General features: G+C 40.8%; 1 protein-coding gene across 2 annotated transcripts in view; it reads right to left on the minus strand.

Moving 5' to 3' along the window:
• LOC138259269 (zinc finger protein 577-like) overlaps nt 1–26,462 on the minus strand; it is a 166,172-nt gene that overhangs the window by 133,222 nt on the left and 6,488 nt on the right. The gene's annotated exons all lie outside the window — the stretch shown is intronic.

The raw sequence follows: 26,462 nt of genomic DNA on the forward strand, positions 1-26,462 counted from the left end.
ACAATTCATTTCACAGAAATGTGCAGAACCTTGTCCGTCATTTGGAAGGCAACCCGCAAATATACATTACAAGGCAACTTCACATGAAGAAGATAAAATCTTTGCTCTATTGGTCCACATAGCTCCATGAAATTTGGCGACAGCAGTATCTAAAACATGATCAGTGTCCAACTTAAGTATTCGTAGAGCCATAGCAGAACTACGGACACCCAGCAGCCAGCAGGCAGGTTCAAGTCACTTCCTAAGAGGGATTACATAAGCGGGGCAGGCAAAAAATATATGGGGCAAATTTTCAATATGCGTGTTACAAGCTGGGCAGACAGTAGTTCCGTCAGATGACCAACTGCTAGTGAATGATCTTAATGGTAATGTTCCTACTCAAAACTGGAAGTACAGCTTCCTGTCCTTAGGAGTCAAGATTATGTCCCAAAATGCCTCCTAGCTGTGGGTATCCTTCAGATCAGCAAAAGCATGAGACATCTTAGAATGAAGTGCTACATTCAGTTCTTCAGAATCTACCATCTTCCAATACTTATTTTTAAAGTCAAGCTTTGAGGGAAAAGGCAGCAGTAGTTGGGCGATTCCAGAGTCCGCACCATCCAAGCGAATACAGTGAAGCCTTAACATATCTAAGCCAGAGGACACTAAGAGAGCGATCAGCTTTAACTACAGCTTGGAGGGCTTCAGTATAACAGGCAAGCTCCTGAGTAGTCCAGGGCCGTCTCCAGTACAGGAGAGGACGTAAACGGGCTTTAGGGCCTATTCCCTTAATGCCCAAATCCTTTAAAAGAGGGACAACGGGGTACTTGATGGTAGAGAAACAAGTTTACTTAAATAAAGGTATTTCCGACTACAGATATTTCATGAGCTTTAGCATAGTCCCATAGCTCAGTACCATATAAAGTGGAACTAACAGCCTTGGTCTCATAGATCTGGAATGTTGGGCGAATCGGTTTGGTATAGGAGGTGCTAAAGTACCTGACTAGAACCCCAGTGTAATGCTTTTACTTCAACGCTACCTTGGTGAGATGGGATTTCCAGGACAGATTTTCAGATATGGTTAAACCAAGGTAACCAAAAGATTTCAGTGGTGTGCCTCCAAGAACTACCTTCCCTTTGTATGAATTATGGGGGGTTAAACGCCATCATTTTAGATTTGGAGGTATTGATCTCCAGTCCCCGAGAGAGACAGAACTCCTCAAATCGATTTAGGAGTTTCTGTAGACCAGTAGGGGTCTTGGAGATTAAGAGAGTGTTGTCTGCAAACAACAATACAGGAGCGTTACGTGCACCTATACATGGTGCATCTGTCTCCACCATAGCTAAAAAGGAGACAATATTATTGATGTATAATAAAAAATAAAGTTGGAGCAAGGACGCATCCCTGTTGTACTCCCCTTTGTACTGGGATTTTGTCAGTAAGCTGACTCTGATCACCCCACCCCATCCTTTAAGTATCCTCAAGGAGGTGTACTAGTAAGGAAAGGAGGTGGGGAGGCATTGCCAAGTCAAATAGAACTTCTCACAGCTTGTTGCGAGGTACTAAATCAAACGCAGATTTTAGATCCACGAAAGCAACATAAAGATTTCCTTTGCCAATTAAGACAGTTTTCCAATATAGAAGCAGGAATCTAAAGACGGGGTCAATAGTGGAAGTTTTTATGCGAAACCCAGCTTGCAGAGGGCTGAGAATATCATGTTCAGATAGCTAATCCTGGATCGTCCCCAAAAGGCAGTGGCAGAATTTTTATTGCACACAATCTAATTAGCTGATAGGCCTATAGTTACATGGCAAGGATCTATCACCTTTTTTATGGATGGGTACAACAACGCCACCCTTCCACGAATCGGAGATTGTTGCCCTCGCCCCGATTGCATTAGATAGAATAAGGATGTATCTGGACCAGGCGCCTAGGTCAGTCAAAAATGAATCTGCCGGGACACCATCCTGGTCTGCTGCCCTACCGCGCTTGAGGGTGCTTAATGAATGCACAGCATCAGAAAGAGTGAACAAATGTAGAGTTGGAGAATTGGGTGGTTCATCAATAATGGCGGAACAGCCCACTTCTGCTCATACACCGCAATAGAGCAATCCGTAGAGTATAGTTGACTGAAATGGTTAACCTACTCTGATGGAGCAACATTAGTCTCTGCGCGCAACACACCATTATCAGGTCCTTGCATGGCCAAGGACCAAAATCTTACACAACCCTCATCAGATGCAGCTTCATTCAGTGCAGCCCACCATTTCTCATCCTGCATATGCTTGGCTTTACGGATGGCAGCCTTGTAAGATTTTCTGGCTATATGGACAGAGGCTATATTCTATGTTTTGATAGCTTTGATCAGTTGTTTATTTGAGGCCCCGCAGTCCTTATTATACCAAGGATGATTCCCTTTGAGACTTTTGCCACCAAGGTTACCACCTACCATGAAATGGGCAGCAATACTTTCAAAACAAAGAACATGACATTCAATCAATCGCACATTGTTAGTAGTGGAGCCCGCCTCTAGTTGTGCCAGCCAAGGCCTCAAGGCAGCATTGACAGAACTTAAAATATCAGGCCGGGCTACTAAATTGATGCCACTTCAAATGTCTTTTGTCATTGGTCATACCTTAATGGTATAGTGGGAATCCTAGGCACGGACAATTGGTCACATACGCCAAGCATTTAGACAGAGAGTGGATTGTGGGCAGTCGCTATCTTCTCAACAATAACTATCAAGTCAATGACCAAAGACCACAATCTCAAATCAACTAAGCAATAATCAATTCTGCTTGTATGGTTAGTTATGTTATAAGTGTGAGAGCCCTTAGCATCTGATTTAGTTATGCCATCAAGTGCTCTAAGCCCAAATTCCATAGTCAAGGCTTTCAACTGCTTTCTACTGATGGGAGGGATGTCTAGGGATGGAACATACCACAGCCGATCTTCCTCATGCGTGGAGCTGAGGTCATCACAGCCTAAAGGTTCAAAGTGACATTGAAATCGCCTGCTACAATGATTTTAAAATACCAGGGTCACTGCTTAAGAAAAGCTTCCAGCACATGGAGCATGCTGGAGGGCAAGTCCCACTAACCCCTCTTGCATAGCTATTAATAATAATTACTCCGGACTTCAATCCAAACGATAACTGAATAACTAATATTATCAAGCAAGTCAATGGGTAACTGTGATATGCGACAGTTTAATGTTGTTCTAACCCATGTGGTTAGACCACCAGAGGGTCTATCCCTCTTGATAGGAAGTGCTGGAATATGAGAATTCAGAAACCCACGGCGAACGAACGGATCTTCTGCGCATGTTTCCTAGAAAAGGCAGATATCGTAATTCTCAATAAATTAGTCAAAAGCTGGCAGAGGAGGTAGTAGAACTTAAACCTGCCACATTCCAGGGAACAAGACATACCCCATCATTATGTGATGCCAGGTGCAACATAGATGTAATCGTGGCACCATTGGCTGGGCAATTAACAGACTGATTTGGCAGTGTCTTTCAAGAGCTGTCAAAGACAGGAGAACTAACAGACTCAGGGGCAGGAGCATGGAGAGTGCTAATGCCAGGACCGGCTACATTATGCAAAGCAGGAACCAGTGGTGAATGGGCTGGAGAAATCTCAGATGAAGCACTGAATCAGTCATTGTCATTTAAACCTGATGAACTACCCTCTGAATGAGCATTGTAGTGCTCAGAGAGCTGGAGGTATTTGAACTGGATACAGGAGTTACTTGGTGGACATGTTCTTGCATCTATGGCCACCAGATCATCTACCATACTCTTGTCCCGGAGTGTCAGCTAGATCACATCCTGCCCTAGTTATGTCCTCACAGATCGACAACCTCTCACTTAACATATCCAATGAAATGCATTGTCTTTAGTGGCTTCTCAGATCTCTCTAAACGCAGCAGCGTGTAGCTTGGGTAGATTGACCATCAAAACAGTATTTGTACATTTGGGCCTATCAAAAATAGACTCTCCCACACAATTAGAGATACCATTATCTACAAGGCCAGAGGGTTGGCAGTAGTCTCTTGGCTCCTTAACCATGCCGGTGTCACTACAATTGGAAGCACGGCAAACATTCCCTAACGTCCCACCTACTGGCCATTTGCCGACACAAGGAGCCAAACTAGCACTAGCAGAGCCAGGCACTGGGATAAGACTCTTGCTAGCAACTGGCAAAGGGAAATTAGGCATCACAGATACTGGACCAGGAGAACTGGACGCGAGGCCATGGGCACCAACCAGGGGAGTCATCACAGCCGATGGAGTCATCTGCCTAACCACAGAGATTAGTATGGATATCATAGAATTGAGCTCAGCCACCTCAGCCTTTAAATCTTGTATATGAAAGAGATGTTGAGACTCAGCCATGTTGGGGGTGACAGTTGTGACTATGGTCTCACCTGCTATACTATTGGTGACAGGATCATCATGTGTGTCTAAGATGTCTCTTAGCGGACTAAAACGATTAATGTGAAGCATGACATTACTGTTATCAAGTGACGATTTGTTTGCCTGCCTTGCTGTGGTGTGAGTGGCATGACACGCCGCACCCCTTTCCCTTCTTGCGCACACTGCTCCAGGTCTCGTACTTTAAACATGTCAGGGAATTTCTTGCATTTAACCCCCAAATTTACAGAAGAACATACATCCTGGGCATTTTCGGGGGCATTGTAAAAGTGCCGGGAAGGACAGTATTTATTCACATTTAACTAGAAGATTATCAGTCCTTGTCATCACACAATTGTTTGCTGCATGCTTCCGGTTTTTACTTTGTGTGTTCTGCACTGTCCCAGCCCCGCCTTCTGTCGCGTTTTACCCTTATGCAATATCACTTGTTAAGAGTAATACATAGATAGGCCCCAGCAAGGCCTGCTAGATCAGTAACCCTCCTCCCAAAATACAACAGCTCCAGCCCATAAGGTCAATTTGATGATGCAAAACAAAGCAAAAATGTTAGAGGGGTGGCCCAGCCTCCTTGGCATCCGATAGGTGCGGATGGGCCCGCAGGCATCCAGCGCAGCAGTGATCTTGGTAGCGCTTTATAGCGCTCGTCATTGGTGGAAGTGTGAACAGCTGGGCAAGTAAGATGGCCACCTCCGGGAGTCAAGGGCAACCTGGAATGTGTAGTCCCCCAGGCAAAGTTTAGCGCGTTCTGTTCCAAGTTTTACTGCTACAGAGGAAAGTTACTCGGACTAAAGCTCGCAAACTCTAGAGCTAAGAACATGTTATAATATTAGGCTATGCCACGAGGATATTTTTATGGCTAGTATTTTTATGTAGGGACTGAATAAAAACATAGAAACATCAGTTAATGCCGTATTTCTCCTCCAGTTTGAAACACAACCTTAAAACAGCAAAGGAATTCCTTCAAACATTTTAGAACTGTATGAACCTGTAATAAACAACCTTTAAAGAAAACAGAGGCAGACCGGTCATGTTAAACAAACATTGGCAAAACATTACGCCTGACCTCAGCAAACCTGTGGTGATTTTATGCTTTTTTTCCCTTAAAAACGCATGCAATAAGCATTACAAATTTTTAAACAATAAAAAGTAACAACGCCGCTCTTTAAAAGAGGCATGTCTATGGAAAAAAAAAAATAAAAAAAAAAAAAAAAAAAAAAAAAAAAAAAAAAAAAAAATCGCAAAAAATAAATAAAAAACAGGAAAGGAAAGCAGATATTTATCCACCAGCCTTGGCTTTGAACCCAGATGTGCACAGGAAAAAAATACTTCCACTCAGCGAGAGACACAAATTGGCTGAAAAAGGGCTGACCAATTGTAAAATGCTAAATGCTGCACAGGGAGGAAGCGCAATGTGGCTGCCAGTTGTACTATGGACAAAGAAAGCTGGACCAAAGCCCATAGGTATAAGCACAAATGTATGCATTTTCACTTAAATTTAAAAAGAAAATAAAAGGCCATCAAAACAGCTAAAGCAGTCTGTAGGCTAAACCTAAAAAGACAAGATTTTACATAAACTCATATACAAGTACCAGCTAATTTCCCCTCCAGAATCCCACAACATGGGCATACGTCAATACTTTTGATAAGAAAAATGGTAACGTCATTAAGTGAAAGCAAAATACCTTGAAACTGGAATCTAACTTCTGCGGTTTTTCAGGGCTCTGTGGATAAACGTCTTCAATCAGTTCTAGAGGCAAGATTTCTTTTGCAGTTCCTCGAGGTAGGAAATTGAGAAGGTAACTCTGCTCACTGCTTATCAATCCTGTCTTGCAGCACCATTATTGAGAAATGAAATAAGATGAAAAAGGACTAGAAACGTAGTAGAAGAAAAATACTTTGTTTTGTTGAAGTAAAAAATATTTTTTTTAAACTGCGGGCTTCAGGATGACAAGAAAAATGTCCTTCAAAAATCATATCACTGATATTGCAGGTGAGTCATCCCCCGCCCGAGTTAGTATATGTCAAAAGTGGCTGCAATTTTAATGGCAGGTACTGGAGAATCAATACCCAAGAGGTCTGTGCAGGGGCGGCTGAAGGACCAGGTTTATGGATGGAGGAATGGCAAAGAAACTATGTTCTGGACTGCACCCTTGTTGATGCACTGAGGTGGGCGGACTTTCCAAATAAAATACATTTTTAGACAACAGCTGGTAACTTGAGCAGGGACTTCATTCGTCAGTGTGTGTCCACAAACTACTTTAATGTCGCCAGTCCCAAAAATATATACTGGGGTGAATGGAGCTCAGATTTCTTCGGGACAATTGGACAAAGAGAAGAGGACTCTACCACAAACAAGTCACCCAGATGTTTGTTACTTTCCAAGAATGTTCCTTTAGAAATATTGCAAAATAAAATAAAGAAAGGTAAGCAAAGATGGACAGGCTACATGAGAGGGTTTTGAGACCGGAGATCACTATGGTGAATACGCTGGGCAGGGACTATAGACACAAACAAATTAAATGATTAGAGCTAACCTGTTTGTCAAACATTTTAAAAGAATTAAGAGCATGATGATATAATGGGGACGCCTCACAGAAATTGAGCTTTGCCTACCGCCAGTAGCTCTATATGTAATAGAGTGCATCTCAATGATTGTGCATTTTGTAGACAGAGTATAATATTCTGCTATAGTGCTTGTCCCAACTTCTCAAAAACTGATTTGTCATTCCCCCTTCCCCCATCTTCTTGTGAGACACTATTCTCGTCAATGGCCAAGGTCTCAAACCAAGGAATTATTTGGAAGGTCCACCGCAGCCTCACACTTCACTAGGAGCAGTAGTCAAGGCCACCTCCATCAAATAAATCTCCTCAAAAACACACCTTATGATTAACTCCTCCTGAACATCTCTATAGGGCGGCAAGTGCACTAACCATACCTTAACTATGGCATATCCCTTTAATTCAGCCTACTCTGCTATCAAATAAGAAGATTAAAAAAAGTACAAAATACTTCATTCAGACTGATCTCTGGTGCGCAAAAAGGACCGGACTATTGCAAGACAACACAAAAGCCTACACCACCATCCAGTAACACCACCTCTAAAATATGTTTTCTCAGTGGAAAAAGCTAGGAGGCTTCACCCTAGCTCCAGCAAAAAATAACGAATCATTAACATCCTCCGACAACGCTGGCTTTGACCTAGCTAGCATCCTAGTGGTGCATAGGATCAGACGCCAAAACAGAGAAGATACTTGCTTCTCAGCTACTTGACAACATCAGTGGAAGGACCTCATAAGACGGTCACTGATACCCATTGACCCATGCTGTATACTGTGGCGGTTGGAAGCAAAATATCAATGACAAGTTAACAGATCAATGGTTGAAGCATGCTGACCAAAAGCCCCTCTTTGTATGTATATTATGTATGATTTACTAGGAAACAATCATATGGTGAGACATCTAAGCAAATCTCAAAGGTCATTCCTAAAATCTGAGTTTACTCTAGGCCTCTACAGGTAAGGTTATGTCCACTATGACCCTATTACGCAGCAGAAATCTTTTTGTTTCCCAAAACGGTAGTCTGTGCACACAAAAATGTCTGCCAAAAAATTATTTACCTTCTGGCAGCCAGCCAAATGACCAGTTCGGATTAAAACTCAAACTGACAAAACAAACTTCTAAAAATGGCTAATCTTTCTGCTATTTACTTGTTTTTTTAAATGTGAGACTGATTTTAACCACATCAAAACAGAATCAAGAATTTGGTATCCAGGAGGCAGTGTGATGTTATGAAGTCAAGTGTTTTAATTTCTACTAGAAATTTGAAATTTTGGGATTCATCCATAACGGTTCTGTTTTTACACTGATCTGCACAACAAAGTTCCACGTCAACTTCGGTGAATACGTATTTCAGGGGTGTGGAATTTGATAAAATATCTACTTGTCCATGGGGCAGTTTGTTTCATAAATGTATTTGTCCTTTAAAAACTGTTACTTTTCCCTTTGGTGCCATGTAAAGCAGCGACAAATTATGGCAGCAATCTCATTATATATATAAGCCCTGATAATAGCCTCTCTGATTAATCCAGGGCTAATACTACAGTAGTACTTGAATACTAGAAATTTCCATATTTTGCCACCTTTCTGCAGTTCGCAATCTGGTTCTGGAGGGAGCAGTAAATAATAGTTCCAGGATTGGAATGCCCTTTTGAGTCTGTACACACCAACTAAAGAGCATGTTTTACGGGTCTCTGCCAGCGCCTCTCTAATTTTTTTCTTTTTGTTTAAGTTTCATTTTGTCTCAAACGTTTGTTATATTTACCATGGCAAATACTGTAACTCCACTCCATTTTTTGCAGTCAAGTGGGGAACCAAAAACGGAATGGGAATTATGGTATCCTATGTTTTAGGCTTATGTGGAGGTACTGGAAAATAAAGATTGCTCAGCACAAAGGAAATTGTCGTTGCTTAAGCACTGCTTGAGCAGAGCAGGCCTAAAATAATTTAATAACTTACCTCCTTTAGAAGGAGCTGGTGATATGAATGTTTTCGACCAAGCTGTCAAATGATTGAGTATTTGTTTTGGAAAAAAAAATTAATACAGTGATGGAATGATTTAAATTCTATTCCAGGGCACAATAGAAGGAATAAATCAATAGAGGTTTAAGTAGTTGTTGAACAAGCATTAGCTGGATCCTGTGAATTAAAAACTATAAACACATGATGAAGTGCTAAGGGATCAAATAATGATGAAAACAAAGAGTAAAAAAAAAATACAAGAAAAACTGTGGGATGGAACAGAATCATCTTCGAGTGCTGTCATAAATATTGCTAAAGTTTGCTAACAAAATCAGAAACCAGAATGGCAGTACACAGGATTCTAATTCGGAAGTCAGGGATCCAGAAAACAAACATACTGGAAAGAAAAATAGTATTAGTTGTTTCAGATGTGAAAGTTAATTTCATGAGGGTAATTTAAAGGGCTGTCCGGCGTGGGATTAGGTATGTGTCAAATGTAATAACAGTTAGAGCTATTGGCGCTGTAAATGTATAACTGGACTTTTATCAACCCTGCAACTCACAACCATTGACAAAGCCAACAGTCCTGACTTATGTAGGTGTAATGTTACTTATCGTATTATATCCTTCGTCAGAAATAAGCAGCAGAAATACCAGTCGGGTGGCACACAATGCAAAGCAGGGATTTATAACTTATGTGTTTTTAAGCCAGTCCTATAATTCTATTGGCCACCCTCCTTTGAGACACCCTCAGTTTTTTCATCCTCTTCAAGCCTTGGGGACGGGACACAGTTTGGTGCAATCGAGGTTAGGAAATCCGATGGGGTATCAGTGATAGGCAAGCAAGGACAGGGGCAGGGGGTGAGGAGGAAGTGGACAGCACATGGAAAAATAGTAAGTGGTAGGGGAAAGTAGTAACAGAAAAAACAAGTGGGCATAATTTGTGTGCTTTACTTAAATCACAAATGGGTGTTCACTTCAGTCTTACGCTTGCCTGCTCGCCCAGTTCTTAGGCTGGAGAGAGGGCGCCGGTATCGATCGATCACAGAAGCTGCGCTGACAGTGTGAACATGGAGAGAGAGGAGGGATGGGGAGCGGGGATGAGGAGGGACGGGAGGAGGGGGGTACCATGCGGTGTATACGAATGGCGAGGGAGGGCAGAAATCCCTCATTTTTCTGCGTTGTGCCCCACACTCTGCTCTCTGGTAAACATTTCTTAAGTATTTTGTTCTAAACTCAAAGGTCTTTAAACTGGTGCAGGAAGTGAACAAGACAGAACAAAGAACCATACCATCCACATTTAGTGTTAGTGGTGGATAGATCGGAGCAAGTGCAACTATTGTAAGGGTAATAAGAAATACAAATGGTTTGAACACAAAATATGATGTGTGGACAGCACTGGCCACAGAGCCCTCTAAATTGTGATGGGAGAGCCAGGTTGAACATTAAAGGGAATGCCATTCTAATAAATTGAAGATTTACAGAGGTTTTTTTACTCACACTGGAATTTGAAATGTACTAGGAGCCGAAGCTAAACACAGCCAAACATTCACACGAGCAGGAAACAACTGACAAAAAAAAATACCCCCCAAAGGAACAGATGAAGGCATAAATATAATGAAGTTGGTCTGTGCTCTGGGGAGGGAATTAAAGTGAAAAGGAAGGACATACAAGCATGACTGACCACCAGCAAACAAGGATTTTTAAACGACACTGAAACAAACAATTTAAATGCCTTTAAGTCCACAGAAGAAGTATACAAGAGGCCATACGCTTATGCTAAACGTAAGGAAAGGGACATTTTGGAAGGGTAAGCAATTCAGGAACATTTCAAAAAGTCGATTGCACTGCAGGTGATGAAGAAAATGAAGACTGTAGACTTCAATTCTTTTCTTTGTGTGATTGATTCCAAATATAAATGTTTTCCCAGATGCACACCAATTGTTGATGACAAACCTATAACGATGATGGTTGATTTGTTTGTCTGGTATAGCATTAATGGGAAAACGTACAATGAAAGCTGGGGCAGCAGAAAGTTATTTTCACCGGATATTCAGCCAGGTACTATGCTCACAAGATCGATTTTCAAGAATATTTTTGGCCAGATAAGCAATTTAAAAGGGAGGAGAACAAAAGGCTAAGTATATGTAGTGACAAAAGGTGATGCTATGCTAGGATGACCTCATCAACAAGAATTGGGTATAGGGTTAGATCCAAATGCTTCTCCACCAGCATATGCCATTACACTTGATAGTAGTGGTAATATTTCCAAAATAAAGACATTGTTTCCAGATTTGTTCAAGGAAAAATTGGGGAAATACGTTGACTTCAAGCACAAAATCATATTGGATAAGGAGGAGTGTACCCATTAGGCACAAAGTTAGAAATGTTCCTTTGTACTATTGTGATAAAGTCATGTTGAACGAACTTGAAGCAAAGAAAATGATGGAACCCATAGAGTCTTCAGCTTGGGTATCTCCCATTGTTTTATCCCTTAAAGGTTCTGGTGAACTTTGTTTATGTGTACATCTGCATAGTCTTAATAAAGAAATGTGGGTAGACAAACATCCTTTACCCAATATACACAAGATGATATGGACACTGGCAGGTGCTACAGTTTTTTCCACTGTAGATAAGGCAAGTGTGCACCACCAAGTGGAGCTATACAAAGACTCTAGATCCTTCACAGTATTTGTGACCCAAAGGCATATACCAGTATTTGCGTATGCCATTTGGATTGGCAAGTGCAGCCTCAGTGTTTCAACATCTTACGAAGCGTGTACTGGAAGGGATAGGGGAACTGTTGATTTCCAGGATAATATAGTGATTTTTGGAAAGACTCATGAGGAACATGATAAAATCTTACCAGATGTTTCATAAAAGATTGCAAAACAGAGGACTGACACTAACATTTTCAAAATGCGAATTCAGACAAGATAGAGTTGGATATCGTGGACAGGAAATTTCTAAAGAAGGTATCAAACCTAAATGCAACCATACAGAAAGTATTTTAAATACCCCAGCAACTACTTCTATTGACCAATTAATGTCCTTTTTTAGGTTTGACATAATTATAATGGGAAATTTGTGCAAGGTTATGCAACCATGGTGTATCCTCTTAGGCAACTACTAAAGAAAAATGCTAAATATGAATGGTGCAGAGAACAGCAAGAGGCTTTTGAACTACTGGAGAGAGAAATAGTTCATGCACCATTTAAAAAATCTTATGTGGTGGGAAAAGAATGCTTGATATCAGTGGATGCCACTAACATGGGATTGGACACAGTGTTCATGCTGAGATACACACATGATCCTACAAAAATTCTGGACGTATTTAGCAAAGCAGTGAGTGTAGAAGGTGGCAAGATATGGAATTTCAGAAGAATGTAAGTATGCAAAAAGGTACTGGTCAAAGGTCAGGCATCACTGAGGGAGATTAGGAAGGTCCTTACTTTGACATATATGTTGACCCCAACAATACTGATTACAATAGGAAAATACCAGGAAGGGGGGGGGGGAATAAATCAGGCAGAACAGCTGGTGAAGAGTCCACAAGTTCTGATGGTATGGTTCAAGGAAAAAGTGTAACTGACGTTGGTAGATGTTAGGAAGCTCAAAGAGTCTGCAAGTACGGGCCAAACAACTAATGTTAATGTTTCTCAGAATTCCAATGAGAGTGTGATGGACAAAGGAAATTACATCAACGTCCATAAAAGTACACGAGCAAAGAACATTCCAATAAAATTTAAAGATTTCATACATTTCTGATATGTATTTCTCTGTATTATATTTCTTGCATTCTCCTAATTTATACATTGCTTTTGATTTCATGATTGTCTGTTTCAGAGCTTTTTCTTTTTGTTGTTAAAAAGGGGAGGTGTGTAGTGTTTACGTTAAGTGTTTTTAGTAGAATGCTATGTTAGAACCTGGTGACATTGTAGGGAACAAGATTCAAGGAAGTAGCAGTTGAGGAGCAGAGAAGAAGACGTGGTTGTTAAGATGCTCTTCTCTTTCTAAGAAATAAACATAATTATCATCTTCTACCCGCATTTATTTCCTACACATTCTTTAGTGGTTAATCGTAATTCTTTTTTCAGTTAGAGTTTTGAGATATCATACAGTACTTTTATTTCTATTTCTACACATCTTCTACGTGTGTCAGGCCACACACCCTGTGCCCATTTCAACGGGCCACGGAGCCCAATAGGCACAAATGAGTGCTCTGGTCACCGAGCAAGGTCTTTGGCCACATCCAGATGTGACATGCCTTGTCTACAGTGCTTACATCCCATTATATCTTGGTGGCACTTGGTCAGAGGATTCCGTCCAATCACTATTTTTATTCACTCACAGACCCTGATAAGCATGGTTTTAAGCCACACCCAACTGGTTCTGGGCACATGGTGTGACTGATGGTCATGCACTGGGCGCTCCTCCGGTGTCTGTGATAGGCATAGACTTTAGCTTTACCCAGTTGGCTTCATGTAGAGGCATGGCATTCGCTGTGTCCGTTATCTCCTGCCCTCTAGCCAGAGGTACCCAGGACTTCAATCTTTTCGGGGAGGTCTACCCCATACTCCCAAAGGATTTCAGTGGTATAGTCCACAGACAACACAAATTAGGTATGAGAAAAATGGTCAACTTCATAACCAATTTTCATTAGATTTCTGTGTCAAACTTCTGATGTCCATGGGCCTTCATTCTCAGTTTCTCAAAAACAATTCTCAAAAAATGCTGGTTGGATTTGCAATGAAGTACAAAAAGCAATATAAAGGCAACCATTTTTGCCATGTTATTAACTTTGGTATTCATCTGTCCAGCATTTCTACCTGTAGTCGAAAACATCCCCATTAAGATGAAAACTGCCAAGGTATACTTTCCGTTCTTCTCCTATAACATTTCCATTGTGTGCACAATATTCATAATATGATCAAAAGTGGATTACATTTTTTAGAAATTTGGCTGCAGATTCATTAAACTACGCCAATGTAACAACTCGCTCCCTCACCATGCATTGCTAATTACTCCACATATTACATCACTCATGACATCTTCTATGACATTATTGATAATATTAGTACAACATATGCAATTAAATTATTGTTGAGAAACCTGTGCATCGTGGAGATGAGTTATACTATGCGCAGGGCATGAGTTATAGTCACTTGATTTAACTTTATCGATAGCTAGTGCATTTCGTTGGTTTTTAGAGTTCAAAAGGTTAATGTTGTCACTGACATATTCACCAAACTATAATGTTACTTTAACCTTTGCTTTTTTCAATTAAGTTTCAAGGTTTTGTTTTAAAATAAAACAGATCTTATATAAATAGAGAAGGAGAGTGAAAAAGGGCCAGAGATTTAGAGTGTGAAAAGGAATATATTCACAAAGAGATAGAGAGGTAGAAACGGAGATATTTAACTTTGAACTGTGACCACATATTCAATTAATTAAAGCCTCAAAACACTATGCTCATCTTTTTTTGGAAGGCCTAGCATGTAAAATAGCAGTTGCTTCTTAGGGATGTCAGCATCGTTAGGTATGTCTAGCACTATGAATTGAGGCGTCGTGGGAATAGCAGTACCCACCACTTCTTCTAGTTATGTAATGAGCTCCCAATATCAGGCTACCTCAGAGCAGTCCCAGATCATACGGAGGAAGGTGCCCTCCTCAGCAGCACAGTGAAGACACAGGGGGCTCTCCTCCCGACCGATCTTGGAAAGGCGGGACCTATGATAGTATGTCCTATGCAGAGTGTTAAACTGAATTAGGTGGAACCTGGTCCTAATAGCTACCTCTTGAGGGTGCATTGGTGCCACTTCCTTGTCTACAACTTCAAATGGTCCCACGTCTGCCTCCCACTTCTCTTGCAGCCTTCCTAGTGTATAGATGTGTTGTTTAAGATCGTACAATAGAGTCTAGAAACAGCTGTATGTGTTAAGTTGTCTCCCAACACCCAACTCTCCAGTGGGGTATGGCCCAGCAGGTCCATCTCGAACACTTGAGGCCTGATTGCAACCTTGGGGGAGGGGATTACTTCATCACAAACGTGACAGATATCCCGCCCGCCATATTACAAGTTCCACAGCATATAATGGAACTTGTAATATGGCCGGCGGGATATCCGTCATGTTTGCAACTGAGTAATCCCCTCCGCCAAGGTCATAATCAGGCCCTTGGTTCTTTTCGCAGGGCGTGCATCATTTGGAGGTAACAGAACCACTGTGTCTTGGCCAAGGCATACACCTGCTATAGTGCCTCAAAGGTTACAAAATCTCCACGAGTTTCAATCCCAAATTGCTCCCACCCTCGAAAGTCCACAAACCCATTAATCTTGGGTAAGAGGATACCCCTACAGAGGGGTGTAGCTGGGGTTAAGTCTCCCTTTCCAGCCCACAGCAGACATAACTTTGTCCCAGGCCCTCGACACTGTCCTAGTTGGTCCCCGACGCTGACCAAGGTACTTCCTCCCATATATACAGTGGATATGGGATGCTCCTGCCATGGCACCCCTCTCTGTCCTATAGGGTGGCCCAGAGTAGGGCTGTTGCCTCAGTCATTGATCACCTGTACCTGGGCAGATCTCATTCTGCCCAGCTTAATCAGCTGATTATTGCCCTCTGGCAGTTAGCATTCTCAGGACGAACATGAACATGGCAGGAACAAACTTCAAAACACTTAATTTCTACAGAGAAATGTGCTTCTCATTCCAGCAAAAAATGATTTCACTACATCCCCACTTCTACGAACAACATACCATTTTTCTATTTGCTTTGCTGCAGGTAAAAAGAATAGTCAGGTATTTAAAATACTTGTCTGCAATAAAGAATTGCCCATTTGAAAAGAAGCTTTTTGTAAATTAAGAGCACCAGAACAAAATATTTAAAAAATAAAAATAAAAATAAAAAATAAAAACACAACAACACACACATATAAACTCATAATGCCCCATATGCAATATGCACCAGCAAAGCAATGGCAGGTAAGTAATGACATCCACAAACGACCTGATCGTCTGCCTCAGTATTTATGTCAGTAGAGCGTCCCTGCGACATTGTCGGTTTATAATACACAGTTATTCTTTCAGACCAGTTTTGGCAGATGATTACCGTATGCTGAACAAGGTGTAGATTAGTCAAGGGTAAAGGTTATTACAGAAGAATTACTTTAGAAGAGGTGCAAATGAAATCCCCATGTCCTGTTTTTTGCTTTGGTGTAGAGACAAATAAACTAAACAGGCTTATCCTAAAGCTAGCATTAAGATAGAGGTAAGTTGAATTCCCTTTGAGCTTTGCTGCAAATCGGTTGAATAGTTTTAACTTAAAAACATAATAAATAAGTCTCTGTTGCTGCAGCAAATTAGATGTAATTCTGTAGTTAAGTTAGTGAACTGGTTGGCAAGCTCTGGTTAAAAGAAAACATATTAAATTGATTTGGTTGTGAAGATACCTGGTCTGAGAACCAATTTTTAATTTGCTCCGCCCAGGAGTTCCGGAGAGCAAATCAAACACTATATGACTCGATGCAGACAAATGACAAATGTCAGTCTGCAAACTGAGCCTATCAGTTGGTTCAGCACACACTGCAAAAAATCTATCTGAAAAGTTACTATGGGAGCAAGCTAGACGCATATTAAATAAACCCTAGGTTGTGATGAGGGCCCACCCCACACGGAAAGGAAATGCCCTCATTCCTCTAACAAAACATCAAAAAAACGTAGCAATGTTTATAAACCAGGATCTTGGTATGTGAATCTAAGCTGATGATTTAGGAAGTGACAACATTTCTCAAACGGTAGTCCGAATCAAACACCGTTCACAAACTAGTAACTAATGGGTCAAAATCCAAAACCTAAAATCCACCACAAGAGGCTGATAAACATTCCAATATGAAGAGTAAGTATAGCCCTACTTTTCATTACCCAAAAAACCCAATTTATGGAGAAAAAAAAAATCTCAAAGTAATTTGCCACCAACTGCATGTCTGTGAACAAACTTGGCACAATTAACAGACTTCAAGAACTAAAAAATACATTTATGATTGCAAACCATAAAAAAAAGTATTTGAAAAATCGTATAATAAGAGACGTCACATAATGGCTGAAATTGACCAATTATGGTTATTGATAGTACTGGAACCATAAGACACCCAAGATCAAACCCCAATTTAACAAGCATTTACAATGCAAGGGTCTCGCATTTGCTCGAGTTAGAGCTATTAGCTTTGTAAACTCCTAACCTGACTTTTCGTGCCACACAAATAGAAAGAAAAAAAAACGAGCGCAATCACGCTATGTGCAATCGTGCTGCATGGAAAATAAAAAGATAAAGCAGTGCAGAAACCAGACGGACAACATCGAGCCTCGTAAGTTTTCAGTAGTTGGCCAGTGCACTCGGAGGGCTAAACACCAGAAAAGGCATGACGTATGCATGCCTTTCAGTAAAGAAAGCATCCGATTTTAAAAGGCAAGCCCACAAACCAATTAAAGTGGCAGGCGTGACATGGGCGTGGTTACAAGCCCAAATAGATATTACAACAGACAGAGCACTTGTGCACTCGACCCTCAAAAGTATATATCTGAGGTGTGGTAGGGTGGATATTGTGCCACTTTAAAAAACTGACAATTTAAATACTTTAATTTCTAAACGTAGATTACTTCAATAAATGTCGAAAGATATACACAGAATAACAACTCTTTAGTTATGAACAGAACTACACACCATAAGAAGAGGTATGTTTTGGCTAAATCATAACTTTCATCCCTCTAGCTGAAGCTGCACAAAGCATGTCCAAATATCTAGAGGAATGCAAGTTTTATCCTGAAACATTTCTTCCAGCTTGGTATAATAGGCACTGTGAGAGAGTATGCAAAAACCAATGGACAAATTGATATGAGTTCTTGGTTCAACTTCAAATCCTTTACAATGAAGCAAACATAAAACTAGCTTTCGGTATTCACTGATTTGTGGAGTCCCTCTGACGGGCTCTGATGTAATAAAAACCAGGTTTTAGGAAATTTCCTTTATAAAAGAATGCTCGTACAGTTGAAAAATGTCAAATATGTAATAAAAAGGCCATACCTGCCTTGCCTACTAGAAGCACACACTTTGAAAATAAAAGAGGTAGGCTCCTAAAACCTGGCCACGTCAGCTTTACCACAATGAATATTGGGCTTCATGATGGTTAAGCACTGGGGAGAATTCCAGTGTGGAGGTACACCCATGTGAAGCAATGTATGCCTGCATACAAACCGTTAATATTTCCCATTTAAATTATAACGTGTAATGAATGATACGTTAGGTTGCTCTGATGGGCCTTTACAGAAGTATTAATCTAAAAGACACAAACATCTTATGTATCCTATCCACAAACACTTAAACTACCTTAAATTGATCACTTACTTACAATAGCATTTTCTACTGGTAACACATCTTTAATCAATTATTCAAAGACAATTCGCATTCAATCGTGATATAGATATAAATCACACACACAAATACGCATTTAGTCAGTGAAAAACATCTATGGTTAAAGTGATGGTACAGTTAGGTGTTGAAAACAATAAAAACGCAAAACAAATAAAAAAACTGAAATTCACCAATTATAGTTTATTGAGCTAACTATAACCTCCACGCCCACCAATACATTGCTAATGACCTTACATACATTACATCACTCAGGATATGTTAAATGGCATTACTGAAGATATCACTGATGCCTTCTTGAATTACGTCATCAATTACACCATCCAGAGATTCTAACAGTGTCCTCTTTGGTTATTGGAGTTGAAACAATTCAACATGGTATATCTATGACTAATTGTTTTTCATCAGTCATGTCATAATGGATATAATGTTTGACTATATGCTGGCCACATAGCACATCTGTCAAGCTGGTCCTATTTGGTAGATGTTATCCTCTTTTTACTTATAGTCACTCACCTAATAATCAAACTGCCTCCATAAACTTTAATGGAGTCACCCCCTTTTAAATTCTTAACCAACCTTCAAAAATCAGTTTGTATTCTTTTCACATAATGGGCTCACACTCGTAAAGGTCTGCAATGGCATGCAATTTTAAGTCAAGAGGCTGCAAAGTGTGCATTTGTCACTGAAAAGACACGCTCTGTCAAGCCTTTTGTACAACCTTCCGTAGTTTGGCAAAATGCACCGCACTCAACCTTGAGGTGAGAAAAAGGGCCTTGTACCTTTAGAGCCATGTTTACAACGCCAATTTGAGCTACACCACCCCTAAGTGGAACATCCCTATTCCTGCTTTACTTAATATTCTAAAATGCATCAAAAAAAATTCTATAAAGTTCTGAAAACAAACACATCTGCATCTCATAAATATAGCTGTTACATACAATTTGTCTTTACCATTGTATTACAACTGTTATTACAAGGGCATGTGCCCAGATACACGCTGGTCGATCCTCTATTGTCAACAGAAGCTCTGACTTACTCACATATTTTCTGCAATAGGCTTTGGCGTAAAGGAATATTCGACTTTGATGCAATATTCTGCAACCCACATCACGTGTGCTTAGCATTTACCCTGTTTAACACGAAGTACTAAATGCACCCAAACTTTAGTGATTTACAAGCGATGCCCGATATAACTAAGAACATACACAATCATGTCTGCCTCAAGGACGTATACTATTTTCATGCCATGCACCCCACATGTTCACACAGTAACTATGTTGTATAGGACTATGGCATTATCACTGATGTAATTTGAGAGGTCATGAGTAAAATGATCAATAACATTTACCATGTCATGAGTAATGCAACATGTGAGGTCATCAGCAGTGCATAGCGGGGGCACATGTTATTGTTAGCTCAGTAAACTATAACTTGTGAATTGCAGTGTTTTTTTTTAAATGGTAGTTTTTGTTATTTCTTCACTTAACTTTAATGTTACTTTAACCTTTATTTAGGTCAGTGAATAGCTATGTTTTTATACATAATCTAAGAACTTATTAGCATATGTAAGTACATGTCACCCCTCTAAACTTTGGGTTCATTTTAGCAATTGTTTTATTTTTTTTAAAGCAAATTCAGCCAACTCCCCAGCTGAGCACATCACTGCCATCTGAGGTCAAGCAACCCCATGCACAGTAGGGGTTGGCTGCTGGACCTATGCCCGACCCACCACAGGTTTCCATGTGCAGTAGAGGTTGGATGTAGGGCCTATTTAGAGTCAGGGCCCTGTATCCATCCCCCAATAGGCAGTGAAACTCCACTGTCAGCAACCTTTCTCTGAGGGTTGCGCACAGGGTATCATGGGGCAAAGGCTTGAGCTTTCACTTCTGCTGGAGTTCTTTGAAACCTCACAAGAGGTTAGCCCTGTGCCTCGCAAAGTGTTATAATAATGGGGCATTCCAGCATTGCGAAGAATCTGGACATCTAATATAATTAAAGTTATTCAGGTGGATATATTTCCAGAAAATATTAACAATTGGGAAGAAACCTAGAAAAATGACCTCTTCTTTGTAAGCACTGAAATTAAGATACACACGTATTTGCAGTTGTTCACTATGGTTGAACTGTATATCAAATCAAACAGCACATAAAATATATTTAAAAGGTAAGTGTTCCACAGTTCAAATCAAGTGCAGTGTCTCGATGTTCATGGTTGGTGAGATACAATTATTTGGTGAACACAAAGACAGGAGAAGCAACAATGCCTGCATGGGACAAATCAATTGTAACATTTTATGGCAAGTTGTGCAATTTTAAAAGTACTGTCAATTCCCTAATCCCTTATCCAAGCATTAAATGAGTACAGTGTTGACATTTCGAGCCACAGTTAGTTGATTTAGAGTTTATCAGAATAGGAGATGGTGGATACACCCTTCAGAAGATGTGCAAAAAGCAGCCAAAGAAGGGAAATGAAATCATCTAAATAGTCTGGTAAGTAGGGCCCACTGTTGCTCAGGTATTAGCATTGTCAGGGTCTGAAACGCCTTGATCAAGGTAGATGGCGACATTCAGACTAACTGTACTCCGTGATAATCTTACACTCACTTGTCTTGGGACCCACTGCACAAAACATTTTCTTTTTTAATAATTGGACCCGGGGGTGGGGGGGGGGGGGGGGGGGGTGATGAGAGCTGCTCCCCAAGCGCACAGGATGTCCCTACCCTCCTATCCTGCCCCCTTTAAACTAATTTGTTTTAAACTATTTCAGGACATGCTAATTATACACTTATATCATGGCATTTTCCATTGTAGGAACGTCAGAGCGAAAACACATACACACACACAGATAACGGTAATTCAGTTGTGGGCACCAACTGCTTTTTAGCACAGAATGTTTGGAAAGCTTAATATTTGTGGACTATTGATGGGATTATTCAGTTACTCCTTGTAACTTTAGAGCCGTATAACTAACCTTCACAAAACTTTCCAAAAACAGTTCATCTACCTCAGTTTCTTCCTGAAAAGTTTTGGGGTAATCCATTAAGCAGGGGCCAAGAAAACAGGAGTCTCTAAATGCATTTTTCCCCCACACAATTTTCCATAGGAAAATCAGACAAAGCTACTGGCAAAACGGCTGAACGGAACTACACCAAATTTGGAGAAAGCTAGATCTCTACCCAGAAAGTGTTTTTTTAGGTCAAGCCTAAGCGTTCAACCTCATATATACTTGTAGTATACTTCTAATGGCTTAAAGCGATTTCATTTGTTGGTTGCAGTGTACTTCAAAAATTCTTTATTGCTAGTCGCCAATTCTACCTTTTTCTGTTTTAGAGCAGTGACCAATTACTGTATTATTCCAACTTGGTTGCTTTATCTGCTGCTGTGATGGACTATTTTTGTTATTTCTTTGGTGCTCCCCTTTCACTGTGAGTGTTTAAGGCTGATAGCTGCCTGCATTTTATTGCAGAATTCCGTTCCACCCATGTCACTGACACTTGTTTTGGCTTTATTCCAGTGCTGTCCTGGTTTACCTCTGGCACCTAAAATAAGCTTATTTTACCAAAGAAACACCCCGTCGTTCAGCTCAATGCTCATGAAAGCCACAATATGCTCTTTCTGGCAGAATGTAGCTAAACCTAGAAGCAATGAGGTGAAACTTGCTTATCCATACATCACATCTCGATTCTCTCTCTACAGAACCCCTCCTTGCCAGCACCCATTAAATCGCACACAGGGTATTGCCTATCTTCTTTGGTATTTACAGTTGCACAGTAGTTTAGGAAAAAAAAATTTTTCGAAGAGCAATTTTTGAGTATACACTTCATTTTGATAGCAAACAATCACCTAACTTGCTTTCATGCTTCTGCGTGTATCTACCTGTAATCAGGGAGAATTATGGAAGCACTACTTTTTGACTTCATGCTTTTCTCCGACCATGTATAGTGCCTCCTGCATTTTGGTTTATTCAATAGAAGTATCAAATACATTCATACATTATAAGAAGCCTCAAATTGTTAAATATGGAAAACTTCTACACATTTCCAATGTCAGAAACACAAGCAGAATTCGCAGCTAACTGCATTTCTTTACTACTCTTCTCCTAATGCCAATAGGTTTGCATTAATGAATCAAATATTTATTTATATAGATACAAATCTTGCTTTTATGGAAGACAATCCTCTTTCAAAGAGCTACACGGTGCTAATAGAAGCTGGTACGAAAAGGGTTTGTGTTCTCTGGTGTTGGGTACAGTGGATAAAATGAACACAAAAACTTCTTGTCTTTGACCACTATGATATGTCCTGAGAATTGGACAATATGAATCACAGACTCTCGATTGTCCTGTTTTGTATACTTTATACATTAGAAATTGCTTCTGCACCAAAGGTCAACATTGGGCTCTCCTTGCCCACAACACAGTACAGGTGACAAGCCTTGGAGGCTCTGTGAGGGGCTGAACATAAAAAGCCTTGCCGCACCACAAAAAATGTGGACGATCTCACTTTCAGCCTCCTGTATCACTCAGCTTTAGGCTTCCCGTCATTTTGACATCTCTAACAGCTCTATCGCTCCCTCCTTTTCCCACATCAGATGAGTCACTAGCCGGTCGTGCTCTTTTAGTATACTTATGCACACACTTGAGGTTTGTGACCATCTTATGTTCCCATACATAGGCTTGCAGCCTATGCTTTTTAACCATACCATGAACTTATCAGAGCTCTCAAAGCGCACCTGTAATAGACCCTTCCCGAGGAGTCAGGGGTGTCGAGTGCCTGGCAGTTTTGAGGATCTGCTCCAGTTTTTCCACTGGGTCAGGAATGCAGCTCTGTGTGGCAGATGAAGTGATGCTGGGATACATGTACCCAGAGGAACTGAAGAACTGGAGGACAGGTGAGGCGAGCCAGTGTTCTCCTATCTATATTGACCTTACCAACTGTATGATTGTGTTTTATATTACATTAGGTCTTCTTTTGGTTCCATGAACCAGTCACAGTGCATGTCTAACTAAATCTGGTGTTTAGGGCATACAGGCAAATTATCTCCCATGAGCACGGTCAAGATCAAATAGGTCTGCATCATCTAAGAAAGCACCAACTCAGTCCAACCGTCTATGCAACGTAAAGTTAAAAGGGGATCCTTGTTCTAGCTTAGATCCCATAAAGACTCAACAATTAACACTTAACACTATCAACAAAATGTCTGACTCTACTGTGAAAACAAAAAGGCATACAAAACTCAGTGAATGATGCGAAGCCCTTTCAGATTCAACCTGCATGCCAAAGAGTCTTATTACATCCCTATTGGTAACCACTAAATAAGTTGATTCTAAACAGTTTAAAGGTTGACTTCTAATGTGGTTGCAGAATCCAGTCAATCTTCCAGCATTCTTTGAATCTGCTTATTTTCAAAAAAGTATGAGTTGTTCACAAGAAAATATGACAAGTCATACAGTATGATTAAATCCTAGTATAAATCATCGAAGTTTACCTGGTCCCTCTCCCAATTCATTACAGCCCCATCTTTCATCTTCCCATCTCATAATTCTCACCAAGATCTTTATTGTCCCACGATCTCACCAGTGTTTAAAGAGACTACTAAAGGTCACAGAGAATCTCCAATTTGTTTTCACAGCAAAGAGGATGTAAACTGCATTCTTCAACAATACCTACACTAAACAAATCAGATTCCCCATCAAGATATTAGACATCTTATTGCTAATGCAGGGATCTCTTTATGGGTTACTGCAAATCCTTGCATTGGGAAATAATTAATCAGAGGTTAAAACTCTCTAGTTAAACCAGATATGGACCGAACTTAAACAAATCAACACATATATGAATGCTCTGGTTAGACCCATCTTTCAAAGGCCTCAGTAAGTATAAAAACTAAGGAAAACTCAGCACAAGCAGCTAATACCATCCACTGCTCCTCTGCCTCCATCTACATCTCTTATAGACCAGTGATTGTTAACAAGCATTGGCAAAACCAACAGGTCTCGCCTGTGCAAGAGCTAGTGGCTTTGCCATTATGTTTAACTCTGTTGCGCACCATCATCATTGCTGTGCAGTAGGGCTAAAACTGAATGGTGTAAAAGAGAGTGGGGTGTCGTAAGTAGGAGCAGAAAGGCACATCATGGAGTGGTATAGGGTGGAGTGGTGTAGAGTATTGTGGAGGGAGTAAAGTGTCTGAGTGGAAGGGCGTAGAGTGGAAAAGAGAGAAGTGGCATAGAGTGTCATGGAGTAGTGTAGAGTGGAGTGGCGTAGAGGGTGTTGTGTGAATTAGAGTGTTGTAGAGTAGAGTGACAAAGGGGAGTAGATTGTTGTAGAGTGGAGAAGTGTAGGAGAGTGGAATGGCATAGAGTAGTGGATTGGAGAATTGTGTCATAGAACAGAATGGAGTTTAGGGGCATGGAGTAGCATAGAGGGAGTTGCGCAGAGCACTGTAGAGCAGAGTACTGTCACAGTGGAATATAGTGGAGCAGATTGTTGTAGAGTGAAGTGGTATAGAGTAGTGAAGAGTGTCAGAGTGGAGTAAAGCCTAATGGAGTAGAGTGTCATAGGTTGGAGTAACATGGATTGTTGTAGAGTGAACTATTCTGAAGTGGCGTAAAGTGTAGTGATACAGAGTAGATTGGCGCAGAGTCCATTGGCTTTGAGTAAAGTGGTGTAGAGTCAATTAGCTCAGAGTACAGTGACAGAGTAGAGTGGTGCAGAGTAGATTGCAGTGGCGTAGAGTGCAACACCACAGAGTGGCACAAAGTGGGATAGAGTGGTATAGAGTAGATTGTTTCAGAGTAGAGTGAAGTCGCGTAGAATGGAGTGGTGCAAAGTATGGCAGAGGTGTACAGCAGTGTGGTGTAGGTGTAGTGGCATGCAGTAGAGAACGTGGAGTGCAGCGGTGTAGAACAGATTAGAGTGGCGTAGAGTGGAGTAATGCAGAGAAGAATGGTGGCGCACAGTGGAGTGGCATAAAGTAGAGTGATGCAGAGTAGAGTGCAGAGGTGCAGAGTAAAGTGGCATACAGCTCAGTGGCAGACTGCTGTGTTGCAGAGTAGAGTGCAACTGCATAGTGCACTGGTGAGTGCAGTGGAGCAGAATGGTGCAGAATAAAGTGATGTAGAGTGCAATGGAGTAGAGTGGAGTGGCATAGAGTGTATTGGTTTTGAGTAAAGTGGCATAGAGTGCAGTGGAGCAGAGTGACAAAGTGCAGTGGAGTGGCACAGGGTAAATAGCAGTGATACAGTGCAGAATGACGTAGAGTGGAATGGTGCAGTGTAGAATTGAGTGGCATGGAGTAGATGGTTTCACAGCAGAGTGAAGTGGTGTAGAATGCACTTTTCTAGTGCTCTAGAGTGCAATGGTGCAGACTACATTAGAGTGGCTTAGAGTGGACTGGCATGGAGTGCAGTGGCAAAGAGAGCAGCAGTGCATAGTAAAGGAATGTGGGGTAGAGTGCACAGAGTAGAGAGGTGCCAGGTAAAGTAGCGTAGAGTGAAGTGGTGCAGAGTAGAGTGCTGTGTCATGGAGTGGTGCAGGGTAGAGTAGAGTAAAGTGGAGAATGCATGGTGTGGTAGCGCAGTGCCCAGTACAGACAGCACATCTTCAATTGAAATGACCTTTATATTTGCACAGACGTTCAGTTGTACTGATAAAAGTATACAGCACACAAACAGTAACGTGTGGATATGTCATCACCTAGTGTATTGATTTGCTTTGGTCGTATTAAAATATTTGTTTCCACCACACTTCATAATTACCCCCCAAAAATGTGCAACATTAGTACTTTCCATACATTGAAATATCTGCACAGCTCATTTACAGACATAAAAATGTTTTGTGCTAACAAAATAACATTGTTAAGCACACCCCGAGTAGCCAGCTAGAAAAAATAAGATGCTACAGCCTTTCTGTCTGGATACCCAGCAGGACTGTCACATAAATCCTCTCACTGTGAAGTCAGACAATGAGAACTGAACACCAAGCTCCCTGGAATACAGAGCCTGACATTTGACCTCTGTCTGTAGATCCACATCAAATCTGGTAGAAGAATACAGTAAACAGGTTTTGGGCAACAAACTCAAGCTGGACAGCCTAAACTAAA

Source organism: Pleurodeles waltl, chromosome 9, assembly GCF_031143425.1.
Source record: "Pleurodeles waltl isolate 20211129_DDA chromosome 9, aPleWal1.hap1.20221129, whole genome shotgun sequence".
NCBI classification, from domain to species: Eukaryota; Metazoa; Chordata; class Amphibia; order Caudata; family Salamandridae; genus Pleurodeles; species Pleurodeles waltl.